Below are 11,890 nucleotides of genomic sequence, written 5' to 3'. Positions count from 1 at the left end.
TTTTTAAGCCAATGCAAAGCTGTTTTTATTACTATAGCTCTAAACTAGAGCTTGAGATCAGGAAAGATGATGCTTCCAGAGGTGTCTTTATTGTACAGGATTCTTTTAGCTATCCTGGGTTTTCTGTTTTTCCCAATGAAGTTGAGTATTGTTTTTTTCCAGGTCTGTTAAGAATTGTGTTGGGATTTTCATGTGGATTGCATTGAATCTGTAGATTGTTCTTGGTAAGATTGCCATTTTTACTATGTTAATTACTATGTTAATTACTATGTTAATCCTACCTATCTATGAACATGGGAGATCTTTCCATTTTTTGATATCTTCCTCAATTTCTTTCTTCAGACACTTAAAGTTGTTATCATACAAATCTTTCACTTGCTTAATTAGAGTTACCCCAAAGTGTTTTTTATTATTTGTGGCCATTGTAAAGGGTGATGTTTCTCTGATTTCTTTTTCAGCCCATTTATCATTTGTATATAGAAGGGCTACTGGTTTTTTGAGTTAATCCTGTATCCTGCCACATTACTGAAGGTATTTATCAGTTGTAGGAGTTCCCTGGTAGAATTATTGGGATAACTTTTGTATACTATCATACCAATATCTCCATCCATTTTGAGGCATACTATATAGCCTAGTAACAGAAACAAAACAAAGAATAGCATTTGAGGTACAGAGCTAAATAGAGAATTCTCAACAAAAGAATCTCAAATGGCTGGAAGACATTTAAGGAATTGCTTAACATCCTTAGTTACAGGGAAATGCAAATCAAAATGACTTTGAGATACCATCTTACACCTGTAAGAATGGCTATGATCAAAAACACTGCATACAGCTTATGTTGGAGAGGATGCGGAGCAAAGGGAACACTCTTCCACTGGTGGTGGGAATGAAAACTTGTACAGACACTTTGGAAGTCAGTATGATGGTTTCTCAGAAAATTGGGAATCAACCTCAAGACCCAGCTATACCACTCTTGGTTAATACTAAGGAATACTACAAGGACACTTGCTCAATTGGAGTCATATCAGCATTATTCGTAATATCCAGAACCTGGAAACAACCTAGACGTCCCTCAACTGAAGAATGGATTAAGAAAATATGTTACATATACACAATGGAGTACTACTCAGCAGAGAAAAACAATGACATCATGAAATTTTCTGGCAAATGGATGGAACTAGAAAATATCATCCTGACTCAGAAGAACAAACATGGTATGTACTCACTTGTAAGTGGATACTAGATGTAAAGCAAAGGATAACCAGACTACAACCCACAGCTCCAGAGAGGCTAGCTAACAAGGAAGACCCAAGGAGACACGCATGGATCAACCTGGGAAGGGGAAATAGATGAGATTTCCATGAGTAAACTGGGGATGAGGGGTGGGCAATGGAGAGTAGGGGATTGGGGATGAGAGCGTAAGGGAATGGGATGGTGGATCTGGAACAGGGATGGAGTGGGAAAACAATGAAAGTGCTACCATGACAGAGGGAGATATCATGGGGATAGAGAGAAACTGAGTGATAAGGAAGTTCCTAGGAATCTCCAAGGATGACCCCAGCTTGGACTAGAAGAAATAGTGGATAAGGTACCTGAACTGAACTGGCTTACTCCAGTGACCAGATTGGTGAATACCCTAGCTTTAGAGCTTTTCTCTACTGACTGATGGAAACGAATGCAGAGATCCACAGCCAAACAGCAGGCAGAGCTCCAGGAGTCCAGTCAAAGAGAGAGAAGAGGGATTCTATGAGCAATTGCATCAAGATCATGATGGGAAAACCTGTAGAGACAACCAAACCAAACTAGTGGGAACTCATAAATGTTTGGATCAATGGCTGTGGAGCCTGCATGGGATTGGACATCTGCATGGCGAGTCTGTTGTGTAGCCTGATCTTCTTGGGGGGGGGGGGGACACTTGGCAGTAGAATGGATCAGAATCCATCCCTGGTGCATGAATGGGCATTTTTGAGCCCACTCCCTATGATGGGACACCTTTTGCAGCCTTGAGGCAGTGGGAAGGGCTTGCACTTGCCTCTACTGGATGTGCCTCCCCATCAGTGGCCTTAACTACTTGTGGGGAGCAGTGGAGGTGTAAGTTGGGAGGGGGAGGTTGGGGGGTGGGAGGAAGGAAGAGGGGGATCTTTGATTGGTGTGTAAAATGAATGGGAAATTTTTCTTAATTAAAAAAAAATCATTAGACCAAACCATGCTGAAGAATGCTAGAGAGAGTGGTAAAAACAGTGAGTCTACCACATGGGATGCGTGACTCTTTCAATGAACTACTCTCTAATTTTGAGTAATATGTTTAACTCTCTTAGCTCCAATTTGTCATGTATCAAATTTGAATAACCCTATAAAGTGGAAGAAAAAACACTACAAATCTATGATTGATGTTGTTTAAAAAGTATTAAAAATAAACTTTCAACTTTACATTGTTTTAGAATTCATATGGCCATATATTTTATTACTAAGGTCTCAGGCATTCTCTGTAAAGTTGGCATAATATTTTTTTTATTTTGATCTGTCAAAAGGAAATTCATATGGTTTAACACAATAACTACTAGCCAGTCGTAAGAAGGAGCCGACACATAAACAATTGATTAAATGCTCTGATTAACCTGAGGTTCACAGCTTTTAAAAATTCTCCACCTGACACAGCAGCATCTGCGAGCATGCTGTTAATTACTGTGCTCTGAAATAAGTCTCCGGAGGGAGAAGGAGGCTAACAAGACTCAGGAAGCTACCAACCCTGAAAGACTCAGGAAGCACAAACTGAGATCATATAAGGCGTAAATGATTGCTGGGAGAGGAGGCACATCCATGGTGTGAGCTTTTGGAAGTCATCACTGAGCATAAGGTGGGCCTTTCAGTGATGCAGTAAGTGTCCTGAAACACTTTGATCCTGTTATTAACTACAGTTAATTCATTGATTCATCAACATATACTTGGATAAAATTACATTTTTTCCTGTCAATGGTACTCTCTAGAGTAAATAGATGTTTTTACATGTTCTTCTAGGAAAAGTTACACAGTCCAGGCTTTAAGAGTCCTGCTATCCCTCTTCCTTTCTTGCACCCATCTTGAGAAGTCCATGTGATAATGATGCACTGACCATACAAAACAAACCACAGAATAGGACAAGTGTGAAGAAGACTTGCTCACAACCTGTCATGTAAAATCTGGGAGCAAAGTGTCTAAAAGCCACAGACGCCTCAGAGACCATGGTGCTTTATAAACATAAAATGGAGCTGGCCAGATGGCTTAGTGTTTAAAGCACTTGCCACTAAGCCTGACAATCTGTGTTCAGTTACTGGGACTCACATGTATAGGGACAGAACCATTGCCCCCAGATTTTCCTCTGATTTCTATACCCATGCTGTAACACAGATAGCTTGCACATGCGCGTGCTCACACACACACACACACACACACACACACATACACATCACAAATAAATGAGTGCATTTAAAAAAATAGAAACAAAATTGATGCCTGTTGAATTTCCCTGGTTTAGAGTAGCTAGTTACAATATTAAAACTACTAATACCTATTTTTACAAATATTAATTTATAAAATGGCAATGAGAGGAATTTTACACAGTCTGAATGAAAGCTGGCTAGAACCCTTGTTTAGAGTCATAAATACAGCATCAATTCATTAATTTTTTTACTTTAAGTATTTGCATACCAACTAGAAAAGTCCTACTATATCTAAGCATACACTTGTTACCTATCTGTTTTTCCAACATCAGAAAAAGTCAGTTCCTTGATATATCCATGCATGTGTGTAAACAAAACAACAGTCTCTAAATTGAATGTATTATTATGTTATGTTACTTGGTTTTGGTCTTTTTTAAAATTTGTATTGAAAACCCGAGATGAACTTATTTTTAAAAATTTCCAAATGTTGTTAGGAGGAAATTAAGAGATTGTAGGTAGGTCTTTCCTATGACAAGTTTCCTTAGCCCTGAGTGGGAGTTCTTGCCTTTAATCCCAGCACTCAGGAGGCAGAGGCAGATAGATCTCCATGAGTTAGAGGTCAGGCTTTTCTAAATACTGAATTCCAAGACAGTCAGAGCTACATAAAGAAACCCTGTTTCAATAAGAAAATAGAAAAAGAAAAAGAAAGAAAAAAGTCTTCTATAACTTCAGAGTGTATTGTTTTAAGTTTCTAAGTTGTAGCATGTTTATTCATCAGAACACTAACTGCTCAGCATATTCACACTAAAATATCACACTCTTATCACAAGCCTGGTCCTTTCAGCTAAAATTATAAGCATGCCCATAAGTCCCCAGCTCTACGTTCTTTCCATTGTTTAGAAGACATAATAAGAACTTTTAAAAGTGCTTATGTTTTGTTTTTCTTTTCCACCTAACATTGAAGCAGTTGTTCCTTACAGTCCTAAGCATTGTCCAGGGAGGTTTTTCCACTACCCAGAATGTTTGCTGAAGCTGCACATGTCTGGAGGTTCAAACACTTTGAAAATAAGATGACTCTTACAAAATTGGCAGGTGTTGACATTTCTCCAAAAGACCCCCTGAAGCATTTCTTTGGCCTGAAAGTTTCCTACTTCCTCCTCCCCTCTTAGGTAAACCTGTCCCTAGCAGCTATATAAGATCCTGTAGCAGAAGTTACACAATGCCATTTTCCCTGAGTGATTTTGTGCAACACAATCATTGGCCTCCAAGACCAAAAGAGTTGTGCGAAAGAATTGGGATGGGGTGGATGGAAGGGATTTTCAGAACAATGTAGTTTGCTTACTTTACTTATTATGTTTTAATTTTGACTGAAATGTAAACCTGAAGAAAAACATAATTGCTCTAGTTTTGTTTTTGTTGCTATGATAAAAACTTCAACAAAATGCAACTTGGGTGAGAAAGAGGGCTTTGCTGTTTTTTGTTCAAATTCTCTCACAATTTCAGGTTATGGTTCATCATTATTAAGAAATGACAGCTGCAGGAGCTTGAAAGAGCTGAACATATCATATCCAGTCGAGAGAAGAAAGCAGTGTATTAATGGATGATGCTTGCTTGCCTGAATTCATCTGTTTCTCCACTCTTACATAGTTCAGAACCCACGTCTAGGAAATGGTGCTGCTCACAGTGGGCCTGGTCTTCACCAATCAGTTAACAATCAAGACAATCAACTACAGACATGTCTACAAGACAACCAAATGAATCTGCCATTCTCTTCTCAGGTGGTTCTAGGTGGGATCAAAATGACAAATTTATCACAACAGTTTTATCATTTGGATTCCCATTGTCCTGTTTGGATAACAATAGACAAATTTAAATTAATACATGGCTAGGGTATATCTGATATAATATATCTGATATATGACATATATATATATATATATATATATATATATATATGATCTAAGCATTGTTTTTAGTTTCTTGTTTAATTTTACAAGTTTTCACAATGATTCACTCTTGTATCAAAGTGTTGCAAAGGTCACAATTTATAAAATGTATATGTAATAAATCTTATACATGCAGATGTAGAAATATTTCAAACTTCATTGAAATGCTTTCAAAGCTTTATCAGTTAAAATGGGTGATACATGAGTAAATTGAAGAAACACGTTGATGAATATGCCACATTTCATGAACCAGCCTCTATTGGTACCTTTCACACAATTATTGCTAAAACAAGTAAAAAATATTAACTGCATTTTGTCTTAAATAAATACTTAAGTGTTTTTGCAACAGTGTTTTTTAAGTCATGAAATAAACTAAAAATTATTACTTTCACATTCATAAATTCTTTCATACTTTCACCAGAATTTGCATATTGGCGGTAAGTATAGTACTGTGACTTATGTAGTTTTAAAAGTCATCTTCCATAGGTGCATGATGCCCAACTTTTAATGTATGTGTTAGTAAATAGCCCAGGGTTTAAATAAAGATTTGCTATTCATCATTTCAAGAAATAGGACCATGGGTTTATAAATGTATTTATAAAGCAGGAATGAAAAAGTCATTGTTGGGTCATTTAAAAGTTAATTTTTTTCTGTTTTTATTAGATACCATATGCTATAATATACAATCATCATGAAACCCTGTTTCAATTTTCATGAGAATGTAAAAGGAGGAATAATGAAATACAATTGATCATTATGTGTATCATTATGACTGCTTATAATACACCAGGAAGAAGTCAAACTTCTTTCAAGATAAGATTAGGTATATGCAATTGGTTTATGAAATAATGAAGGAAAATTCCAACTTTTAATTTTTCTGAATTTCAACAGAATAAAAACTTCCCCATAAGCAACCAACATATTGCTTCTAAAACTATGAAGAAAAAATGAATCCTATGCTGGAGAGATGACTCAATGTGTAAGTACTTGTAAGTACTTGTTAGTTAAGTAGAAGTACTTGAGTTTGAGTCCTCAGAGTTCTTGTGAAATATTAGACAAATCAGTGTGAAACTCCAAGCCAAGTCCTAAGGAAAGGGAGATAGGTGGATGCTAAGGACTCTGTGGCCTGACATCTGATCTAGCCTAAGGACAAGCTTCAGGTTCACCAAAACTCTGACTGCTATACATGTTGAGTGCATGCACATGTGTGTACATAAACACACACACACACACACACACACACACACACACACACACACACACACACACACACTACAAAGTGATTTTTTAAAGAATCTACTTGTATAGATAATGAGAATATGTCCAAATAAAAGTGGAGCCTGAAGTACATGTAACTGATCCGATTAAAGTTTCATCAATATCTTCAGCACACAATTACATTTTGAGACAACTCCCAAATGATTCCTAAACTGAATCATATGTGCATGAGTAGAGGTGTTGTTTACTATTTGGTGTTGTTCATGAGGATTCCTTTTCACACCTAGAAAGACCAAAGAACAGATACTTTAGTATACTTCAAGAGCCATGTGCGTCTTCCCTTCATTTTTGTAATTGTAGTTACACCCTATGCTCCTTGTAACTAGCAATTTTGCCACCTGACATGGCAGAAATTATCTTCTATTGTTTTCTGATGTTCAACATGCAAATTAGACATTTGTTTTTATTTTGGGTGACTTTTTTCAATTAGTAAACTCTAGGTAAGGTTAACTTACATATTTAGGATATGTTTGCCTAGTATCTATTATAGGAGTTACTAACATTTAAGCTCTAATCTGTCTTAGAATCCTTCAACTTAAAGTTTTAAATCCTCAAAAACAGCTGTCCATAGTCATTTCTCACTGTTGTAGTTGTGATTTAATGTAAACAAGCCCTATAAAATACCAATTCGTGTTATAATTTTTCAGAGAGCAAGCGGGTTATATAAAATACTTTTTGTTATTTGGCTGCACCAACACTAAAGAAACATAATAATGTCATATTAATTTGAATGAAAGAAAATAACTTGGTATGGTGCTGAAGCTCTACATGGAAAATATGTTATTTAGAAAGATGAAAAAAATGTTTGTAAAAATGTTAATGAGCTAAAACTTTAGTAATGAGCAATTCAATTCATTAAACAGGAAATATTTTGACATCATCAATGCAGTCAGTTAAAAATCCATTAACATGACATAAATAAGAGAATAAATTAATGTCCCCAGAAATGTAGCACTTTACTTCTACCGCACAGCACATTGCAGGCTTCAAAGTTATAGCTAATCAGCATTTAAAAACAAGCAGAAATCATATTTTACAGCAAGTGATGGGAACAGATGAGTAACCCAAATATTTGAGCTACAAATACATTATTTATTAATTAATTTTCCTTTTTGTTGAAAATAGATTCTTTTTTTATACAATACATCCCAAGCACAATTTCTCCTCCTTCCACTCCTACAAGCTCCCCCTACACACACCTACTCTCCCCTGGATCAACTCCCTCTCTGTCTCGCTTCAGAAAAGATCAGGCCTCTAAGAGACAACAACTATATAACACAACAAAACAAACTATAATAGAACAAGGCAAAAGCCCTCACACAGAGGCAGCCCAACAGGAGGAAAAGATTCCCAAGAGCAGGTAGAAGAGTTAAAGACACACTGGTTTCCACAGTTAGAAGTCCCACAAAAACACCGAGCTATCAGCCACAACACATACAGAGGACCTGGCACAGCCTTATGCAGGTCCTGTGCTTGCCATTGCAGCCGCTGTAAGTCCATATGAACCCTACTTAGTTGGTTCAGAGGGCCATGTCCTCCTGGTGTCCTCTCTCTGTCTGATGCCTACAATCTTTCCTCCCCCTCTTCCGTAGGATTCTCCTAGCTTTCAGGGGAGGACCTGATGGAGAAGTCCAATATAAACTCTCTCCACATAATGTGTTGCTATGGGTATCTTCATTTATCTAGTTCCACCCATTTGCCTGCAAATTTCATGTCATTTTTTTTAGCAGTAGAGTAACACTCCATTACATAAATATACATTTTTAAATCATATCTATTTATTTTCATAGTTTACTTGAATGTTCAATTAATTCTGTCACTTGATTTCCACTTTAAAAGTAAATGTAGTTGATAGGCACCTAGATTGTTTCCAGGTTGTAGCTATTATGGATCAAGCTGTGATGAACATAGCTGAGCAGTGTCCTTAGAGTATGAAGAATAGATAAAGAAAATGTGGTACATTTATACAATGGAGGATTACTCAGTTGTTAAAATCAATGACATCAGAAAATTTGAAGGCAAATGGATGTAACTAGCAAGAAATCATCCAGAATGAGGTAACCCAGACCCAGAAAGACAAACACGGTATGTACTCATTCATAAGTGGATATTAGCTTTAAAATAAAGGATAACCATGCTACAATCCAGACCCAGAAAGCCTAGGTAAAAAGGAACATCCAAGTGAGGGGAGGAGAAAGGGAAATAAAAGACATCCCATGGGTGGACTGGGGGAAGTTGGGAATGGAAACATGAGGGTTAAGGTTGGCAGATGGATGGAGGGGGGAGAATACTAAAAGAGAAGACTGGAAAGGGGGCATTTCAGGGTCAGGTAGAATCCTGGTGCAAGGAAAACTCCCAGGATTCTACAAGGATGACCTCAGCTAAGGCTCTTAGCACTAGTGCATACATAGTTTGAACTGGCCATCTCCTATGATCAGACTGGTGACTAACCCAATTGTCATAAAAGATTCTTCATTCATTACCTGATGGAAACAGAAACAGAGACCCACAGCCAAATACTAGGCAGAGATTGGGGAATCCTGCAGAATACAGGGAAGAAGGATTGTAGAAGTCAGAGGGGGTCAAGGACAGCACAAGGAAACCCCCAGAAACAACTAACCTGGGCTCATAGGATCTCACAAAGTCTGAACCAATGAACAGGGAGCCTTCATGGGAACAACCTAGGCCCTATACATATATGTGAAAGTTGTGTAGCTTGGTCTACATGTGGAACTGTTAACAATGGGAGCAGGGGCTTTAGCTGGCTCTGGGGAAACTAGAATCCAGTATGAGGATTGCCTTGCCCAGCCTTAGTACAAGGGGAGGTGCTTAGGCTTACTGCAACTTAATATACCATGATTTGTTGATACTAATGGAATGCCTGCCCCTTTCTGAACAGAAACAGTGGAGTGGATCAGGGAGGGGGTGTGTCAGAGGGAATAGGAGGAGAGGAGGGAAGGGAAACTGCAGCCAGGATGTAAAATAAATAAATAAGTTAAATTCAAAAAAGTAAATGTGGACTGTGCTTCATCTTCCTGAAGTTAGAGAACAAAAAAGAAGTTGTACTTGGTCTTTCCCCAGAGTCCTCTGCATTTTTAAAGTGTGAAGTAGAGGTGGGGTTCCAAAATCATGCTGTTTATTGAAAAATAGAAGTTACTTCTGTCTTCATCCATGGAAAAGTTGTTATCTTCCATAGGTGCTTCCTACAGAAGACATCTGTGGTGGTTCCTTAAACTACAAAAACAGTTGTCAAAGCTTGTGTGGCATCAGCTCTGTCAAGTGTCCATGATGATGGGCCTGAGGGAGGTGAAGACTATGTAGTCAAACTCTGTGGCATACCCTGCTTTTGCTTAATTGATAATGTTCAACACTTCCTCTCAGACTGTGGACAATTCATGATGGGGTCTTAGGTGTTCATTTCATTTATACTAGAGAAGGAAGGCAGAGTGGTAAGGCTTTTATTGAACTTAAGTCAGAAGATGATATAAAATTAGCTTGAGAAAAAGATAGAGAAAATCAGGGACAGTAGTATATTGAGGTGTTCAAGACACACAGGACCAACATGGATTGGGTGTTGAAGCACAGTGGTCCAATCAACACCAACAATGCCAAAGATGACTTTATGAGGCTTCAGGGACTCCCATTTGGATGTACAAAGGGAAAAATCATTCAGTTTTTCTCAGGGTTGGAAATTGTGCCATAGTGGATCACATTGTCTCTGGAGGAGGCTTCAGTTTGTCTCACAAGTGTTAGCTGAGAAAGCTCTAGGGATGCACAAGGAGATAATAAGGCATGGGTATACTGACATGTTCAAGAGCAGTCAGGAGGAAGTTAGGTCACACTCAAATCCACCTCTGAAGTTTATGTCTGTGCAGGAGCCTGGGTCCTATTTCTTGCCTGGCACAGCCTAGAGGTATATTGGAATTGTGAAACAAGCAAGCCTGGATAAGATGAGATCCATTGCCTATAGTGCAGGATATGGGAGCTATGAAGAATACAGTGGCCTCAGTGATGCCTATGGCTTCACCACTGACCTGTTTGGCAGAGACCTCAGCTACTGTCTCTCGGGAATGTATGAACACAGATATGGAGACAGCGAGTTCACAGTGCAGAGCACAACTGCCTACTGCATCCACATGAGGGGGTTGCCCTACAAAGCAACAGAGAAAGACATTTACAATTTCTTCTCTCCATTGAACCAGGTGAGAATTCATATAGAAATTGGTCCTAATGGAAGAGTAACTTGTAGCACGAATCTTAAATGGGCTTATTAATAAAATCAAACCTGAGGCCAAGTATTGGGGTGAACACTGGAAGATCAGAGAGACAGAACAGAACAAGCCACAGCTAACCTCACCTGGCCAACTTCTCAGCTGGTCTTGTTTCCTCAGACTGCAAGCTTCTGTGTCCTCATCCCAATGGCTCTCAGCTGAACTGCTGCTCGAAAGCCTGAAGCTTAACCAGCCAAAAGCTTAACCAGCTAAAATGCTTCTAGTTCCTGGTCCTCACACCTTATATACCTTTCTGCCTTCTACCATCACTCCCTGAGATTAAACGCGTGAGTCACCATGCTTGGCTGTATCCAATGTGGCCATGAACTCACAGAGATCCAGAGGGATTTCTGCCTCTGGAATGCTAGGATTAAAGGTGTGAGTGCCACCATTTTCTAGCCTTTGTATCTAGTGGCTGTTCTGTCTCTGACCCCAGATAAGTTTGTTAGGGTACACAATATTTTGGGAAACACAATACCACCACAGTAACTGGAGAAGCTGACACTGAGTTTGCCACCCATGAAAACGCAGTGGCACCTATGTCAAAAGATAGGGCCAACAAATGACACAGAAATGCAGAACTCTTCCTAAATTCAACTACAGGAGCTAGCAGCAGGGCTTGTCGCTGCCTGGTGATGCAGGGCATGGGAGTGGCAGCTGCGCCGGTGACTTGGAGAGCCTGTCAGTGAGTGGCTGTTGTGGGTTTGGCTACGGTGATCAGAACAGCATGGGTGGATATGATTAGTATTGTAGGAACACTTGAATTATTTCTATCAAAAAATGTTGCAGGAAACCAACAAACAGTTAACAGCAGTTTATAACTCTGGAGGAAGCTGAGGGACCCACTTTCCACATGAGTTTTTTTAAATCTGGCATTAAAAATTCACCTCTTCATTGTTTCTCATGTAAACTTTTCTCCTATCATGCAATACTGAGTAAACTAATTTCTCCCACTTTTCTCAATTAACATTTTTTG

At 38.6% G+C, this 11,890-nt stretch overlaps 1 pseudogene; it reads left to right on the top strand.

Annotated features, from left to right (window-relative positions):
- Positions 1 to 1,955: 1,955 nt before the first annotated feature.
- On the top strand, positions 1,956 to 11,659 carry LOC128105965 (heterogeneous nuclear ribonucleoprotein F-like; annotated as a pseudogene).
- Positions 11,660 to 11,890: the final 231 nt, after the last annotated feature.

This window comes from Peromyscus californicus, unplaced genomic scaffold (assembly GCF_007827085.1).
Source record: "Peromyscus californicus insignis strain IS unplaced genomic scaffold, ASM782708v3 Scaffold_9__1_contigs__length_137607984, whole genome shotgun sequence".
Taxonomy (NCBI): Eukaryota; Metazoa; Chordata; class Mammalia; order Rodentia; family Cricetidae; genus Peromyscus; species Peromyscus californicus.
Note: the sequence above shows the minus strand (reverse complement) of the source record. Positions and strands in the feature narration are given on the sequence as shown.